This window comes from Ursus maritimus, unplaced genomic scaffold (genome assembly GCF_017311325.1).
Source record: "Ursus maritimus isolate PB19 unplaced genomic scaffold, ASM1731132v1 scaffold_3, whole genome shotgun sequence".
Taxonomy (NCBI): Eukaryota; Metazoa; Chordata; class Mammalia; order Carnivora; family Ursidae; genus Ursus; species Ursus maritimus.
The window spans coordinates 90,742,679-90,762,519 of NW_024425563.1; the positions used below are offsets into that span (position 1 = coordinate 90,742,679).

The 19,841-nt window shown below is 38.2% G+C and overlaps 1 protein-coding gene across 3 annotated transcripts in view; it reads left to right on the plus strand.

The window, feature by feature from the left end:
• The window catches only part of SUGCT (succinyl-CoA:glutarate-CoA transferase), a 678,964-nt gene that overhangs the window by 295,648 nt on the left and 363,475 nt on the right, over nucleotides 1–19,841 (plus strand). The window lies entirely within an intron of this gene.

Sequence of the window (19,841 nt, forward strand, 5' to 3'; positions counted from 1 at the left end):
GTTGGCCTTTGTGGCCTTGTTGCAACTAAATAGATGATTTCTGTTAAACTCTTCTGAAATATTAAAAATAGCTCACAAGTCCTGGAATACATTTAACTTTGTACTGCATTCTTAATAAAGATTATTAATAGTGCTTAGTTTTTTTAAACCCAAAGTAGACCTTAATGGCTCATAGTCTATTCCCTTTCAAGAGACACTTGTTTCTCAGTGTGGGCAATGAATTGGAATTTGGGAAAACTCCACTTAAGTTATTCCTTGCATTTGTGGCTGTACCCTCATAAAGAATGAGACATTTTGTGTTCCTTCATTGCTATGTGGTATTAATAGCCCCTGTGAAAACTTCAGCCGGGGCCTTTGAACTCGGAAGTAAAATATATCCATGAGTTCCCCTGTGTCATTTTTATGGTTAAGTTTTTCAAAGTTTTAATGGATATTTTTGGCTTTCCTGAAAGCTGTTGAATTTAATTTTCTGCTAAACAACATCTATAATTTCCTTAATTTTTACTCTTGGTAGAAAACGAAGCTACAGTTGACCCTTGAACAAAACGAGTTTGAACCTCACAGGTTTGCGTACTTTTTTTCGATAAATACAGGACAGGACTGTAAATGTACTTTCTCTTTCTTGTGATTTTCCTAATAATGTCTTCTTTTCTCTAGCTAACTTTCTTGTAAGAATGCAGTATATAACACATGTAACATTCAAAATGTGTATTAATCAACTGTTCGTGTTATCAGTAAGGCTTCTGGTCAACAGTAGGCTATTAGTGGTGAAATTTTAGGGAAGTCAAAAGTTATACACAGATTTTCAACTGTGTGGGGGGTTGGTGCCCCTGACATCTGTGCTGTTCTTTTTAAAAATTTTTATTTATTTGTTAGAGAGAGAGAGCACAAGTGGGCAGAGGGGCAGAGGGGCAGAGGAAGAGAGAGAGAAAGACTCACTGCTGAGTAGGGAGTCCGACATGGGGCTTGATCCTAGAACCCTGGGATCATGACTGGGCCACTCAGTTCACCCCTAGCCTCTGTACTGTTCAAAGGTCAACTCTACTTTATATTTAATTTCTAGCAGCTGTCTATCATTTACTCCTTCCCCCTTTCTTAAGTCCCTATTTTAGTCCTTCCTCCTGTCTTCCTTTCCTGGCTCCATCTTCCTATCCTTATCCCATGTTTTACAATTTGAACTGTTTTAAAACGAAACTACAAATGGATATTATGGCACCTTCCTAATTGGATTTCGCTTATTTGCATGAAGGCTTCATTGAATAAGTGGTTTGCTTAGAAAACAGGATTTTATCAGTGCTCACCTAGAGGATAGAACTTAGAAGGACTGGAAGGAACCTCTATTCCATAGAATATAACCCTTTCTTACACATAGCTTGCTGATTTCAGGGGTTAGGCAATTATAGATTTTTAAAAAAAGATTTATTTATTTTAGAGAGGTGGTGGGGAGGGGCAGAGGGAGAGGGAGAGAATCTCCAGCAGACTCCCCACTGAGCACTCTTACTCCTTAGTGTAAGTTTTCTCAGACTTTCTCCTCCGACTAGATTTCACTGTGGAGAAAGTGGAGAAATCATTAAATCTCAGGCTGCCTAAGCGAAGCGAAGAGCAGAGTGAAAGGCTGAGAGCAGTCACAGTCAGGAGCCCCAGGGATCAAGTTCCCCTCGCTGATACTTCTGCCAGGGCTGGGAGGCTGGGGAAGTCTCTTTTAACTCTGATTCATTCCTCCCCTCTCTAAACCTGGCAACCTTCGACTCTCCCATGTCTACATGTTTTTAATATATATAGATAAACTTATTGTTTGCTCCCTCTGAAACTCTTTGGTTGGTCTACTATTCTCTTTCCCATATGATCACATTTTTAAAATCTTCCTGCCAGCCTTCCCCCACCCTGACTTCTATTAGTATCTTATGAGGCTGCATTTCATGTGATTTATGTCTATCCTCAACCTACATGTTTAGTTTATTGCCACTTCCCCCCCTACCTCTTATAATGCTTTGAATCATATTATGGTAGGTTTATCTGGCATTCACTGCAGAAGGCCGATGGGGATAAATGGATCTGATGTTTTGGTGAGGGTCACATTTGTTTTTTTATGCATTCCATGGCAGCTTGGCCATTATCAGCTAATAGATGGTTCCTTGTAAAATGTCTATATTTTATGTGGTACATTTTCTGAATGTTGGTTCTTTGGAGATAGATTTAAGTGGCTCTGTGTTGTTACTATAAAATCAGGCTGGAGGGAAAAAGAATGAAAGAAACACAGCCCTGGAATGTATCCTTTTGGCTTACAGGATGCTAGGGGAACTACTGCAACTCCAAACAGGCTCCTCGTGACCAGGGCGCTTTCCTTCCTGTTAAGAGAATTCTTTGTGACTGAGAATCAAATGATGTCTTTAAGTGAGTCAGGATGAAATGGAATGTCATTTCCCTCCTCCCCATCCCCCCCCTTTTTTTTCTTTCCAGGAGGGCTATAAACCATTCCATGCTGCCTTTTAGTAGAAAGAATTAGATGGTACTGGTGGGATATTTGTATGTATGTGCGGGGGCGGTGGGGGGCAGGGAGGGGGTGATGGTGGTGGGAGGGAGTCCAGTAAACTCTGTTTCCCTGGATAAAACATTTAATACCCTCGTTTCTCCATTGGAACTTAATGTATATTTTTAGATTTATAGAATGTTAGAGTCCTAAACACTTGGGGAGCTGGATAGAACTTCAGATACCGTTGGACTTAACCCCTTCCTAAGAGTAGGAACTACAGTTTAACAGCTTCATGGCTAGAGGCTCTGTGCTATCCGGTGGGAGACTCCACAAAGCTAACTCAAAAGGTCTTCCTTTTGGGAGGATGTAGGTACAGTTCTCCAGACTTTTCTGGCTGACCTTGTTTTGCTCTTGACTTTTGAATTGGACAGAGAATCTGGAGTTTGACTCAGTCTCTTGACACTCTGGTTTGCTCCTCAGATTCCCAGACTCGTCCCTGCCCTGCCCGATTTCCTGCCTGCCTTAGACTCAGGCTGAGTTCTGTTCGGCAACTACTTTGCCCCTGCTTGCATTCTATTCTTATCTCCTCTTAGCTTTGGTGCTCTAGCATAGGCCTTCCTCTGGTCTTTGATCTTGCATTAACTGATGTTTCTAGTAAGAGCTGACTCCACCTCTCCTCCAGCGCTGACAGCTGACATCCCTGCTGAGGCTTGATTTCCACCAGCTGCCCAGCATCCCGGACCATTTCCCTGGTGACCAGCTGCTCCTGACCGCGTTCACCTGGACAGTCCACAGTAGCCCTGGCAAGCTGCTCACTGCTCTCCGTGTCAGACTAAACCTACCTTAGTTCTAGTTTAACATGTTTTGGCCAATAACGCACAGCCCATCAGTGAGGCTCACATTGGCGATCTCCTGATTATCAGTGCCTTTTCCATAGTACAAAGAGAATAACTACTTTTTCCTCTTTAACTGTAAATGTTATATTTAGAATAATACTGGCCAGGGAAAGAAAATAAGTGGACATTCTGCACCTTACCCCCACATTGACAAACACAGACGCAGACACACACACACAACTTTTAATCTTCGAATTTATAAAATTTACATTTTCCATTCTTAATGATTTTCTTCCCTCTATTGTGAATTGTTTTTCTTCTCATTTGCTAACTTTGGAAAGAAAAATCCAGACATTGGAATGTCTGAGTTTATTTAAGTCTCAGTACTCTGTTCAATTTAATGAAGGGAAACAAAAAAGGGAAAATCAGAGTGCTGGCCTGGATCTTCATGGCCCTGCGGTTGACCCTTTCTGGTGGTCATTGATATATACTATATCTGCAAAATAAGAGTAATTGATTATTCCAAGCTATTTTTTTTTTAAAGATTTTATTTATTTATTTGACAGAGATAGAGACAGCCAGCGAGAGAGGGAACACAAGCAGGGGGAGTGGGAGAGGAAGAAGCAGACTCATAGCGAAAGAGCCTGATGTGGAGCTCGATCCCACAATGCCGGGATCACGCCCTGAGCCGAAGGCAGGCGCTTAACCGCTGTGCCACCCAGGCGCCCCGTTCCAAGCTATTTTTAAACGTGTCAGGGTATAGAAATATACTCTAAAATATGGAAAGTTAGAACTGTTAGAAAATTAGAAATTGTGAGAAACTTAATTTTTATAATAATTTAACATGCTATTTTCTGAAATACATTAAGAGAGAAAAAGAGGGCTTATTGAGTGAGATGGAAGTAGTAGATCTATGTCACACTGCATACCCAGTGAACAGAGAGCACAGCCTTTTCTAGTGTCTATGGAACATTTACAAACACTGATGATAGACTAGGCTACAGAAAAAGAAAAAAAAAAATCGTAGTAAGTTTCAACAAAGAAAAGCCAACTACAATGAAATATTCTAAAAATCCATAATAAATTTAGAAATACAAGCATAGATAAAACTATAGAACACAGTGTATAAGTAAACAAATTTTAAATAGGATTAAAATTTTAAAATCTTAGTTAACTGTTGTGGTATGGCAAACCATCCTTAAACTTAAGGCTTTAAAATGAGTCTGCAAACTTTTTCTATAAAGGGTTAGATAGTAAATATTTTTGGCTTTTGGGGACTAAATGATCTCCACCCCATCTGCCTTAACTCTACCACTGTAGTGAGATAGCAAACATAGACAAGACCTCAATGAGTGAACATGACTGTATTCCATAAAGCTTTACTTCTAGATACTGGAAGCTGAATTTCTTTTTTTTCCTTCTTTTTTTTTAAGGTTATTTATTTATTTATTTATTTGAGAGAGAGCGAGAGAGAGATCACGAGAGAAAGTACATGGGGACGGGCTGAGGGAAAGGGAGAGTGAGAGGGAGAGGGAGAAGCAGACTCCTTGTGAGCAGGGAGCCTGATGCAGGGCTCGATTCCAGGACCTCAGGATCATGACCTGAGCCGAAGGCAGATGCTTAACCCACTGAGCCACCCGGGTGCCCCTGGAAGATGAATTTCATATGGTTCTCATGTGTGATGAGATATTCTTCTTTTGATTTCTTCCAACCATTTAAAAATACTAAATCCAGTTTATTGGTGTATATCTGTTCATAGTAGCCTCTCATGGTCCTTTGAACTTCTGTAGTGTTAGTTGTAAAGTCTCCTTTTTCATTTATAATTTTGTTGATTTGGGTTCTTTCTCTTTTTTAACTTGGTTAACTTAGCTAAGGGTTTGTCAGCTTGTTTATCTTTTCAAAGACCCAACTCTTAGTTTGGTTAATCTTTTTTAATGCTCTTCATTTCTCTATTTCATTTATTTCTGCTTCAATTCTTATTATTTTCTTTCTTCTGCTTGCTTTTGGCTCAGTTTACTCTTCTTTTTCTAGTTCCTTAAGGCATAGGATTAGGTTGTTTATTTGGGATCTTTCTTGCTTCTTCTTTTTTTTTTTTTTAAAGATTTTTATTTATTTATTTGACAGAGAGAGAGAGACAGACAGAGAGAGAGCACAAGCAGGGGGAGCAGCAGAGGGAGAGGGAGAAGCAGGCTCTCTACTGAGCAGGGAGTCCAATTCAGGCCTCAATCCCAGGACCCTGGGATCATGACCTGAGCCAAAGGCAGATGCTTAACCGACTGAGCCATCCATGTGCTCTTCTTTCTTGCTTGTTATGTAGGCCTTTATTGCTATGAACTTCCCTCTTAGAACTGCTTTTGCTGCATCCCACAAGTTCTGATATGTTGTGTTTTCATTTTGTTTGTCTCAAGAAACTTTATTTCCACTTTAATTTTCTCTTTGATCCAGTGGTTGTTCAGGAGAGTGTTGTTTAATCTCAATGTATTCATGAATTTTCAGTTTTTTTCTTGTCATTGATATCTAGTTTAATGCCATTGTGGTGAGAGAAGATACTTGCTATAATTTCAGTCTTCTTGAATTTGCTAAGACTTGTTTTTGACCTAACATTTGGCTAATCTAGAATATGTTCCAGGTGCACTTGAGAAGAATATATATTCTGCTGTTGTTATATAGAATGTTCTGATATATATCTTTTAGGTCCGTTTGGTCTATAGTATTATTCAAATCTGCTGTTTCCTTATTGATTCTCTATCTGGATGATCTATCAGTTGTTGAAAATGGAGTATTCAAGTCCCCAAGTATTATTGTGTTACTGTTTATCTCTTAATTTAGCTGTGTTATTTTTCACTTTATATGTTTAGGTGCTCCAATGTGGGATGCACATATATCTACAATTGTTATGTTTTCTTGATGGATTGACCCAGTTAGCATCACAGAATGACACTGTTTGTCTCCTTTTACCATTTTTAGTTTAAAGTCTATTTTGTCTGATACAAGTATAGCTAACCCTCCTTTTTTTTTTTTTGGTTACCAGTTGCTTGAAATGTCTTTTCCCATCCCTTGCTCTCAGTCTATGTGTGTCTTTAAGGCTAAAATGAATCACTTGTAGACAGCATATTGTTGGATCATTTTTTTTAATCCATTTAGCCATTTTATGTCTTTTAATTGGAGAATTTAATCCATTTACATTTAAAGTAGTTATTAATAGGTAAATAAGGATTTTTATCTTTTGTTGATTGTGATTTGGTTGTTTTGGAGATCTATTGTTTTTTGTTTCTTATCCTGCTGTCTTTGTGTGTGTGTGTTTTGATGTTTTTGTATTAGTATGCTTTGAGTTCTTTATTGTGTTCTTTTTAAAAATTACTACAGGATTTTCCTTGGTGGTTACCATGAGGCTTACATAAAATGTCTTAATTTTTTAATACCCTGTTTTAAACTGATGACAACTTCAATAGAATTCATGAACTTTATACTTTTACTGCTCCTACCTCTCATGTTTTTGGTTATTGCTGCTAAAATTTACATGTTTTTAATACTGTGTAGTTAATATTGTAGTTCTTTTTACTGTGCTCATTTTTTAAAACTTTCGTACAAGAGTTGTAAGTGAATTATGCACTACTCTTAGCATATTGCAGAATCTAACTACGTATTTACTGTTATCAGTGAGATATACACTACCTTTTATGTTTTTATGATGCTAATTATCATTCTTTTACTTCTACTCTAAGAACTCCCTTCAGCTTTTCTTGTAAGGCAGATCTGGTGATAATGAACTCCCTCAGCTTTTGTTTGTTTGGGAAAGTCTTTATCCTTTTTTCATCTCTGAAGGACAGCTTTGACACGTCTATACCTATGTTCTTGGCTGACGGCTATTTTATTTCAATATTTTGAATATGTCATCCCATTCTTGCCTGGCCTGAAAACTTTCTGTTAAGAAATTTGTTGATGGGTCTTATGGGGGTTCCCTTGTATGTAACTTCTCTCTTTACTCTTGCTGCTCTTAAAATAATTCCTTTGTCTTAAGACTTTTGACAACTTAATTATAATGTGTCTTAGTGTAGCCTTATGTGTGATCAGCCAATTTGGGGTCCTTTGGGCCTCATTGATCTGGATGTCCTTTTCTCTCCTCTGGTTTGGGGCATTTTCAGCTATTTTTGCTTTAAATATACTTTCTGTCTCTTTTTCTCTTCTCCTTCTGGATTTCCTATAATATATTCTTTTTGTGTCTGTGTCTGTGACTGGATAACTTCCAATGTCCTATCCTCCAGGTCACTGATTCTTTCTTATGCTGGCCGAGTTTCCTTTTGAAACTCTGTTGCATTCTTCAGTTCAGTTATTGTATTTTTGAACTCTGAGATTTCTGTTTGTTTATTATTATTACTTTTTGATGGCTGCTGTTTTCTTGTCAAACTTCTTATTTTGCTTCTGCATTGTTTTCCTAATTTCGTTTAGTTGTCTGTGTGTTCTTATAGTTCACTAAACTGCTTTGAGAGGATTATTTTGAATTCCTTGTCTGACATTTCATAGACCTCCATATTTTGAAATTAGTTATTAAAGCTTTATTGTTTTCCTTTGCTGATGTCATATTTACCTGTTTTTCATCCTTGATTCCTTATATTGGTATCTCTACATTTGAGTAATCAGGCTCTTCTTCCAGACTTAACAGGTTTGTTTTGGCAGAGACATTTCTTCACCAGTCAGTTTGGGTTTCACGTATATCTCCCAGAAATGTGCTTGGGCAGGTAGGGACTGTTATTATGATTTATTTTTGGACAAGGCAACTGTTGAAGCTGTGAGAATGGGCATGGGGGTGCTTTGCCAATGCCTGAGGACAGTTGCATAGGACTGCTGGCGAGGTTCGCTGCCCAAGTGAGGCTTTAGGATAGGTCCACGGTTGCCTGGATTCTCTGGCAGGCTTACTGGATGGTAGGGATTGGGTACTATATTCAGTTGTTGGAGCTATGATTTCGCCTCCCTGCCCTGGTAAGGCAGCAGGACAGGACCCAGTGAGCCTGTATAGCTCATTGCCTGGGGACCCAAGTCAGGCTAGGGTATGCACTAAATTACCTGGTCAGGTGAGGCCAGTGATTTTGCTCTGCAGATGGGGAGGCCACAGTCTGTGCTCTCTGTTCAAGTGCCACTCTGTGTAGAGCTGTTGAATGAGCTCTGCAGCTTCCTGGGTGTTTTGGTTAGGTTCCCTGGTTGAACAGGCTGAACACTGTATTCAGGGGTAAGGGGGACTATGAATTAGAGTCCTGCCTGGGTGCAGTAGGAGAAGCAGCTCTAAAGCTGGTAAAGCTCTTTGTTTTCTTAACTCAAGCCAACGTGCCCCTAAGATCCTTGGCCAAACAAAGCTATTGGCTTTGTTCTCCGAACTATGGGCTCTGCCAGGCCACCTCTCCACTCGAGTCCCCCTGGGCTGCCCAGCTTCTAGGAGTTGCTATCTGCCCTTCTGATCAGATGGGACTGAAGGACACTCCCCATAGTGGGTGAGGCTGTGTCTCACATCCCTTGCATGGGTGGGAGTAGTCGGGGGAGGGGCTATTCCTGGCTACTCTCAGTTTCCCAAACAGGCCATCTTATTGCATGAGGCTGGGAGCTGCCATCAGCCTTCGCTATGAATTAATCTTTTGCTTGTATGTAGCATGGGAGTGTTTCATGCCCAGTTCTAGCTCTGTTCTGGGGTGATTATCTCTGCCTGCCTATTTCTCAGCCTGAGCACCACTGGGCAGTATAGGCATCAGGAGCTGTCATCAGCTCTTTGGGTCAGATGGGGCTGGAAGACACTCTCCAAGGGGTGGGGCTGTGATTCAGCTCCTTGCCTGGGCCTGAGCAAATCTGGCTGTAGGGCCGGCAAAACTCCTTGTTTGAGGATCCAAAATCAGGCAGATCTGCACTCCACTAAGTTCCCCGGTCAGAGTGTGCCCCTGATGTGATTCTGTAGATGAGCAAAACCACTGGTTGGGATCACTACTTAGGCAGTACAAGTATGAGCTGGTTGTTGCAAGTACCTCCCCTTTTCTACTTCAGGGTCAGATCCCCAGTGATTGCTCCCCGCAGATGCCCCTATAATCCCTGTGGTCTGAGATCAGAGTAGGGGTTCCTGGAAAGTGACCCAAAATGCTGGAGAGGGGTCTGGTTGTTCCCCTGGGTTCTCTTTTCCCCCTGGAGGAAACATAGTCTTGGGGGAGACCTCTGCCTGTGGCACTACACTGGCCTGGGTTAGGAGCAATATGGTCAAGGTGTAGCCACTTCTCTTAGACTTCTAATGCCGTCTGTTATGATCTGTGTGGGGCAGGGGGGTGCTTTAGCCTCAGCCCCCTGTTCTAGGATTCTCTCAGTGGTGTCTTGTTCTTAAATAGTTATTATATGTTCTTGTGAGGGTAACAAAATCAGGAATGAAGTATGTTGCATCTTGGTGATGTCACTTCTAAAATCCATTTTTAGCTTGAGGGTTGTCTAAAAGCAGGTGGACTAAATGTGGCCATGGATCACATTTTTGAGTTTTTGAGCCCCTGTTTTAAAACAACAGTGATTTATTACTTCACATGATTCTGAGGGTTGGCTTGGTGGTCCTCTGGATTTGGGGGCCCACTTAAGTGGTTGGTTTTAGCTAGTGGGTGATTTGGGCTAGAAAGTTCAGGATGGCCTTACTCAACTTGTCTGGCTGGTGCTGGCTGTTGGCTACATGGAGTCACTTCGTTCTCTTCCTCATCTTTTTAATCCTTCAGGCTAGAGAGACTTGCTTATATGGTGGTCTTTGAACACTGCTGAGGGGCAAAGGCAGAAGCAACAAGACTTCTTGAGGTCTGGACTCCAGAACTTGCGCGGTGTCCCATCTGTCACATTTTATTAGTCTAAATGAGTCCCCAGGCCAGCCACCATTTAAAATGAAGACAAATATTTTATTTATTTTTTTGGAGAATTCCTTACAAATTAATATGCTGATGTATATTATGAATCTCTAGGGAGAAATGTAGCAAGCAGTGATTTCCAAACTATTATGGCCAAAGAAACTTTTTTTCTCCTTTCTACTCTACTCTCCCCAGCTCCTATCAAGATATCAAGGGGTGTGAGCATGCTTTGGGATGTTAGCATGCCTTGAAACAGTTTGGAAATCAGGATATATAATCTAACATAATTTAGGAAACTAGATACTGAAATAATATCAGATGGAATATAAAAATATATTAAAAGAGTAAACTCTACAATTAAATAGAGCTTATCTCAAGTATTAAAGTTATAGGAAACCTAGAAATGAATTTGCACAGGGGTTCTGACTGTTACTGTTATATTGCAGCTGAGTAGAGTGATGTAGTTCTTAGACTGAACTGGATTATTTTTAACACCAGAATGAAAGGACTGTGCATTCATTACCTAAGACAGATTGGAAAGCCTACAGGATCTTTCCAAGATTTTATGCAGGGTTTGGAAAATACTAAATCCAGAGAATGGGCTGAAAGTTGGGAAAGAGAATAAAATCAATATCTGAATGCACACTAATAAATAAATGCACACGAAAATGATTATATTTGTCCGATGAAAAAAAGTAAGTATTAAAAATGATTTGCATATTATATTAAAGGAATAATACTTTTAAGAAAAATTTACAGCTTAACAATAGAGTTAGGCGTGTGATTAAATACAAAATCAATGTACAGAAAATAATACTTTCCTATATCATCGAAAATGTAATGAAGGAGAGATTCCATACATGGCTAGCAATAGCAACCCCAAATATAAAATACCTAGGGAAAAGGGTAATAAGGTATGTATGGGAGTTACATGGGAAAAAAAACTACAAGAACTTACTGCTAGGAAAACTAAATATTGTAAAGATGTCACTTTTTCCCATTATTAATAGTTTAGCAAAATCCGAACACCATTTCAACAGGGTTAATTTTGGAATTTAGCAAATTCTAAGATTTGTCTTCAAGAATCAATAGACTAAATGAATTTTTTAAAAATATTAGAGATGACAATCCCTACTCTGTATTAGAACAGCTCTAGATTTAACACCATAAATAAATTGAAAGAAAAATGAAGTGGGGAAAATATTTCCAATGGTAACTACAGATAATGGTAGTTATTTTACGAAGAGAACCATCACACAGAGTAGAAAACAAACAAACAAACAACAACCTCAGCAGATTAACCTGAAGAAATAGCTCATAAAAGCTGAAATCCTAATGTCAAATTAATACATGAGAAAGCATTTGGTCTTACTGTTAATTAAATATAAGCAGATAAAGATGGCTCAAGTATGTTTTTCTTTTTTTAATTGTTTAAGTATTTATTAAACATAAATAATAATTAATGTGTCCTAACACATAGTAAGACATAGAAGTTCATACCATGCTGAGGAGAAAGCAATTGGACAGTAGTTGTAGAGAGCATTGAAGTGACTAATCTTAGTGACTTAGTAATTCTATTTTAAAATAATCGTTCTTTATGTTCTGGTAAATCTCATAATGACACTTGTGGAGTTGTTCACAATAATGAAATATGCAAAGCACATGAACATCTAGCATTAGGGTAATAGGTAAGTACTTACTTTAGAATATTGTACATTCACCAAAAATTAAATTTAGTGATAATTTGTTTTGGAAGGAAATGCTTATTATATAATATTAATTTAAAAAGGCAAAATTATAAACTATGTTAACAACAAAGGAAAGGCACTAAGAGAAGACGTATTAGTTAATATTAGTCATGGTTGTCTGAGGAGAGAATTACAATTTCACCCATTTTAAGAGAGCAAACAACATAACATCAAATATAAAACCAAAAAGTAAATTCTGTGCTCTGACCTAGTTGGTAAACATACCAATAATTTTATTACAAGTGTTTGGTCATTGAGGGCCAAGAATAGCACAGAACACAGAGGTCAAAATAAAGGTAGAAGTTAATGCTATTTAAGGAAATGCTTTCTGTCATTAGTTCATGTTCTTAATTTCACTTGGTGTGAATATCAAAATCAAAGGTATCTTTGATTTTTTTCTAACCTTAATGTTAATCTGGATAAGTAGCTAAATTTTTATGAGAATGTCCTATACATTTTACTTGTTTTCACGTGTAGTTTTCTTCCTTATAAATATCCCAAGAAAGTTGTATGTATCCTTCGCTTTGACTTATGGGAAGGAAAGTGTAAAGTTGGTTAAGAAGGGAAAGGACCACGTCTTTTGTCTGCGTGCTACAAAACTTTTCATTTTTCAGTGGGGAAAGAATATTTTGATGAAACACAGTCCACCAATGAATTCTGCCATAAATAGCAGAATCTCCTAACAATTTATGCAAGCTTTTTGTGGTTGTTTACGGTGTTGTTCAATAAAACTTACATATTTGTTGTAACAGTAACCATATGAAGTATCTTAAAGCAACATGTACATGCAAAAGCTGTATATTTGAGAAATGTCAATAATTTTATAGGAGCGGGTTACCTTATTTTTTCCATGCAACAACAGCAGTAGAAGACAACTTGTAATTATTAAAATATTATTTTTCAGGAAAATAAAAAAATAGCTACACAGTAAGATTGCAGTTAGGACACCTTCCCAAGCGGCCTTTGTTTTTCCCATTCCCAAGCTGTTCCTAAGTCTGATGTTCATTCTCTAAGATAGCAAGACCCGAGCATTACTGATTTATCAGTCACAATTCACTGCCTCCTAAAAGGTGCCTCCTGGGGGAGGGGGGCAGTACTCCTGGAATTAGAAGAGTAGGACTGTGATCTACAAACACAGTAACAAATGGTGCCATGATTTGGTTTTACAGTTTGCCAGCTTGGGTTGATCTATTTTTCTAAGTACCAATTTGATGTTTGAGCTTATCCAAAAAGAAAATGATTTCAGGAACTCATGCCTCTCAGAAATATTCCTGAGAATGAGGCAGTTCTGTAATTTGGTACTGGGAGTCCACTGGTGGGTGTGACAGAGTGGGCAAAGGCCTACATTTCACTTGAGTTATAGTGATTAAGTTCAAAATTCCTGTCTCATATACCTCTTCCATTATTTTGCCATTTTTCCTTCCCTAAAGCTCTTATTGGGTTTAGTTGGTAACCTAGAAGAAAATCATGCTAACCCCTTTTAGTTTCCCCCCAGACATGCTCTAATTTAGCTTATAACATAAAACAATCAATGTATAATGAATGGCAGAGCTATCCATGGCATGATTAAAAAGACAAATTACTTAAATTCTTAAATTAAGTAATTAATTAATTACCTGAAGTTAGTGGAAGATTTAAGAGTGCTTCCGAAATAACCCAAGGTGGTATCTTGGTTGGGTTTCCCCCAAAGCAGACCCTGAGCAAGGACTTGGGTACAGGTAATTTATTAGGGAAATGATCTCATGAAACACAAACAAACAAGGGGAAAATAAGACAGAGAAGGGTACTGATGAGCAGGTTGCTGTTGTGGACAGCTGGGGCTCAGTCATGCTGGGAACATTGAAAACAGTGTAGAACATGCTTCAGAATCATCTCACCGGAGAATGGGGATACCCATCCTTTATCCACCATCTCGTATCCCTAGTACTTGAGGATTGCCCCTGGGGGTGCGGCCCAGCAAATTCCTGTGCTGTTGGAGAAAGCCCACATAGAAGGAAAAGGTGCAGGCATTTGAGATAGGAAGCCGTCCGCAGGCTGGAAGTCTCTTAAGCAGCAGCTGAACTCATGCTGGTCAAGGGCACGTGGCCTGGGGCATCCACGGCCCCTGCAGCCATGAGTGTCCGAGGACTCGAAAGGCCGAATAGAATCGTGGTTAACATAAGTTGAAGCTGGAATTAGACTGCTCAGCTTTCAACGCTTGTCCTGTCCTATTAATTGTAAGATATTAGGCAAATTGTGTGACTTTGATAGTCTAAATTTTGGGGGATAGTAATAATAATCCTTACCTCTAGAATTGTTGAAAGCATTGAATGAGCAGATCTCAACACAATGCCTGGCATATGGCAGACCTTGTAGGTACGGGTCAGGCAGCAGTATCCTGGCCTTGTAGTGAGTTTGTTTGGGGGTAAGAATTCTGTTGCTGTCCAAATTTTCACTCTTACTTGGCAGCCCTGTGGCATGTTGACTCGCATTAAGTGACCACAAATCGCCTTTAAAAAAAACAACAACTAACCTCTGGCGACTATTAAGCCCTGTTTCTCTGTGCATTTATTATTTTTGGACTTAAATACATTTTTTATTAATTTTGCTTAAGACAAAATTGGCTCTATTTAAACCAACTTGATTGCTGTCTCTACCAGCTTCTTGTTATGCACAAATCTAACCAACATGACATCATCCTGATTCTCATTTTGGTTCAACAACAGAAACCACCCTTACTACCCAGGATTGAAACTGAGCTCTCTGAGTGTATGGTCATCTGGCTTCAAATTTACACATTATGTCATTATGCAAACTACATTTCTCCATCTTATCCACAAGCGATATTTTCAATGACCGTGTGAGTAGCTTTGGTGGAATCCAGGAACACTGCCCACAGTATTTCTCTCACAGACCTGTCTAGAACCCAATCAAAAAAGAAAATAGATTGACTTGGTGGTATTTGTCTCTAAGAAAACCATATTGGCTGCTAAATCTACAACTTCTTTTTCTAAGTATTCAAAAGTTATTTTAATGTCTTGCATTCAACAAATATACGTTGAGCTCCTGCTCTGTGAAGCGTCATTTTTGTGTCTTAGGGTGAGTTTTCCAAGATTCCACAGCAAGTGAACAAAACCCACTTTCTTCAAATTAACAAAGGGGCAGTAATAATGCATCCTTGCAACGTTGCTCCTATGATTTAGTGAGATAATGTATGAAAGCTCCTGGCACAGCCCAGAGTGGAAAACGGGTTTAATATGCCAGTTGCCTTTCTCAGGTTCCAGAGAGAGTAAATGCAAATGATTTGTCAGTCAGTTGATCAATCCATCGATCCATTCTTCCATACATATGCATATTCACCCAGCTATTATTGCTCACCTCCTCATTTAGTAAAGTGATACAGCACAGGGGAGGGGTGGGAGAAGCAAGGATTCTGGAGCTCATACTATCTGGGTTCTCATCCTGGATCTTTTACTGACTGTGACGTTGCCAAGTCCCTTAAACCTCACACTGCCTCAGGTTCCTCATCTATCAAATGGGGATGATAATAGTATTTATGTTACAGGGTTGTTGTATTAAACGTGTAACCCATGTAAAGAGCTTAAAACAGTGTCTGGCACATAGAATATGCTATATAAATGTTGGCTTTCAAATGGCAGGCTCTATTCTGGTATAAGGATACAACAGAAAATGAGCCAGGCCCTTTTCCTGCTCCATAGTACTGAACGGTTAGTGGGGATCCCCATATTCTTCATGAAGCCATGAGACCACTTTAATCATCCTGGTTTCTTTTAAGGATTTGAGAAATTTTGAAGAAAAAGAGAATACGATGAACATTTAGTGCTATTTATATCTTGCCAAATTGTTTTGTGGAGTTTTGTTAATGTATATACATAATTAGATATAATTATATGCACATACAATTGTGAGTTCTGTGTTTGCATTTCCTAAAGTATTTTTGTGTATATTGTATAAAGTATTTAGTGTATATTGGCTATATATTTACTTTAAATTGCTTATGTACTAACCTGTTGTATAAATATTCTGTAGTATACAAAGGCATTTTGCTGTTTTCTAGGCATTTAAGATATTTTTACTTTTTTACTGCATTAGAAGCTTTTGATTTGAATATCACTGTACAAATGGAATCATTCAAACTGCATGAACAGATTTATAGTTCTTATTACTTCTTAACAGATTGTTTTCAAGAAAATCTGAGTTAATTTGTAGGACCTCAGTAATATGTAACCATACTTTTTTTCCCACTTCTTACAGTGTATAATGGTACCTCAAATCATTTAACTTGCATTTCTTAAATTACAAGTGGGGCTGAGCATGTTTTTCTGTGATGATTTATTTTCATCTTTTCCCTTTGAATAAAATGTTTTTCTCTACTGATGGGGAGGCTATGAATTGTTTAAATTCTTTATATATGCCAAGTTGAGGAGTAGATAAAAGATGTCAGGGTGTTTAACTTAGAGAAGAGAGAACTTGATGGAAGGCCATGATCTGCTGTTTTAAAATATTAAGTGACTGGTGTGAGGCTCCTCATGACTCAAAAAGGATCAATGGGAAGATGTTTCCAGAGGCAGATCCTAGGATGGATGTGAACAGTTGTGTTCTACCATTTGCAGCATTGGTTCTCACCTGGAAGGAATCTTAGGCTCTCCATCCAGGAAAGGAGACTGGGGTGGGTGGAGCTAGGGAGGATGGGAAAGGAGCGGAAAGATTGGGAAGCTAGAATTCTTATTCAGAATTTCCAAATGTGAAGTGAGTTCCTTCTGAAAGTACTGTCTTCCCTGGCAGAGAACCTCCTGTACTATTGACATGAAAAGCAGGTTGGATGACCACTCTCCTGGGTTCTAAGGCTTGGAGAACATTGTCAATAGAACTCTTTCTACCTCTGGGATCCTTTGGAATAAAAAAATAGCATTCTGTATCCTATAACTCTTAATCTTCATATCATTTTCATGTCAGTGTGTTGTGTACAGTTTCAAAATAATGTGCCCTTTCCTAAGGCTAGTCATTCATGGAAGATACCAGTTGAGAAAGTGGGTAAATTTGTGAAGTTGTAGATTTTCATACTCCATTTTAAAATATCTTTTGTTTAGTGAGTGTAAATCAAATTCAGAGAGATGTATTAAAAAACAGTGTTTTGAAACAGGAAAATTAAGAAGCAGTTGCAGGCTTGCATTTTACGGTGTGTTGCTTTCCATTACCATATACCTGGATTTAGGGTATGTTTGATATGATGCTGCTGGTTTAAATGTGTATTTTAAGTGAGTAGAGGAGGTGGACATCATAAATCACAAGTCGCTTGGATTATACATTTTAATCCTGTGCAGGACTAGAAGCAAGTAATGAAAAGACGCCTGTTGGTCAGGCGATAAGAGGTTGATCTTGGCCAGGAAAAATAAAAAAAATCGAATCGTAAATGAGTTTCTTTGCAGCTCAAAATGGCACCTGACTTGCAAGCTATAAAGAAGCTTCTCCAAATTTTTTAAGAAATAATACCCTTGAATTTCTGGGAACATGGTGGTGGCAGTGGCAGCATTGTTTTTGGATCTCCCAAATCTCTGCATAAAAACTGAATTACTAAAGAACAAAATGAGAAACATGGAAAACATTTACAACAAAAGGACAAGGAATCTTCTTGAACTCCAAAGAACCCCCATCAAAAGCCATGGGACCTGAAAAATAGCAGCATCTCTCTGTAAGGGAAAGAATAGAAGGTAGCACTGAGGCCTCTCTCATAGACTTGAGCACAGGTCCAGAATAACCTAGAGGTATTCTTCAGAATGGGAAAGAGCAGTTTTGAAAACAGCAACTGAAACTAGGAACTGAGTGCAAGGGGTTCCTGATAAATTCTGAAGAAACTAGGGCAGTATAGCTCCTATGAATTGTTGAAAATCACCCTCCAGGAGAGGGCGCCACGCTGAAAAACTGCGGGGAGTAAAATAAAAATTGAGCAGGATATGGACATGAGAGATAAGGACAGAACATACAGATAAAAGAGAGGAGAACAGAGCCAGGAAATTTTGGAAAACAAGCTATCCTGTATATTTTTTTAATACTACACAAAAAAACCGAAGAAGGAATTCTTGAAGTTAGGAAGGCTATTTAAACCAAACCTCCTTCTAAAAGTTTAGGAAAACTAATTTTAGATAAAAAAGGAGAAAGTAACAGGAAAGTGCTGAGATTCAAAACCTATACAGAGTTATTATAAAATTTAAAAAAGAGAGGGAGACGAGCCATATGAGACTTGAATCTGGGAAATAAACCGAGGATTGCTGGAGGGGAGGTGTGTGGGGAATGAAGTAACTGGGTAATGTGCATTAAGGAGGGCAGATGATGTGATGAGCACTGGGTATTATATGCAACTAATGAATCATTGAACATTACATCAAAAACTAATGATGTACTATACGTTGGCTAATTAAATTTAAATAAAAAAGGAGAATAAGCAGAATCATATTCCTATAGGCAACAAAAATATGTCGTAAAGACATACCCATACAACAGATAAAAATGAAGTAAAAGACACTAAAAATGATAGAAGATATGAAAGAATAACTTGACTAAGAATTCAAAACACACAGAAATTAAGTGAAAGAACTCAGGAAAACATTAGGTACAAAAGAAAAAAATCAAGATTAAATTAGAAGGAACACAAGAGGAAATCAACACAGATAATTCTCCAGGAAAATAGTGAAAATAAAGAAAATTGTAAAAATTAAAAAGCAATGAAAAAATATATTTCAAACAAGAATTTGAGGAAGCACCAAATGTTGAAGATGTTGGGGGAAAAAACCCTAAGACATGGCTAATAGGAGTCTCTAAGGTATAAACCCAAAGTAGGGGAAAAGAACAAACATAGAAACAACAGGGTGTTTATAAAGTTTGGAAACACAAACTAATATACATCGTGTCATAAAAGACATTTAAAAAAATATAGGTAAGGGGCACCTGGGTGGCTCAGTTGGTTAAGCGTCTGCCTTTGGCTCAGGTCATGATCCCGGGGTCCTGGGATAGAGCCCTGCATCGGGCTCCCTGCTCAGCAGAGAGCCTTCTCCTTCTCCCTTTGCTGCTCCCCCTGATTGTGTTTGCTGTCTCCATTCCCCCACCCATGTCAAGTAAATAAATGAAATCTTTAAAAAAAATAAAAAAAAATAAAAAATATAGGTAATATTTATTTAAATGTTAAAGCAAAATAATTAATGAATTCCCGGAAAAGTACCGCTCATTCAAAACCCAGAATGTGAGTCCACCTGTGTATTACTAAACTGTGTCATCTTCCTGTTGCCCCCTGGGAGGAAGGAGCAGCTACACTGAATTTTGTGTTCATTTCCTTCGTTTCTTTATGTGGTTTCCTCACATATTTGGTAGCCTAAGCAAGAGGTTGTTTAGTTCATAAAGGACATTTTTAATATTTAAGAACATAATAATATCTGTTCTCAGACTTTTGAGATAGCTATTATAATTGAAGAAAATTTCCTGGGGTTAAAAAAAATGATTTGAAGCTATATATTGAAATAGCTTACCACGTATCTGAGAGTATTGACTTTAAAAAACAACACTAAGACGTAGTAAAATTATTGGACTTTAAAGAATTAAAGAAATATCCTTCAAGTCTTTAGGCAAGAAGAATACATAATTTATAAGGGAAAAAATTTAAGTATCAGACTTTTTTTTTTCAGGAGCGCCAGAAAAAAAGTGAGTAACATTTTAAAGATACTCAAAGAAAGCAAGCTAAGGATATTCATATCCATTAAATCTGACGTTAAAGTAAAAAAGGATACAAATTGTTAATAATTATGCAAGAATTGAGTATCATCTACTAAAACTGAGCTTCAGAGAACAAAATTGACTGTAGAGATAGTGACCTAAAGGCTGGTGGCAAGCCTCATTTATGTGAAATATATATAATATAACCAAATGAGAGCCGAAGGGAAAG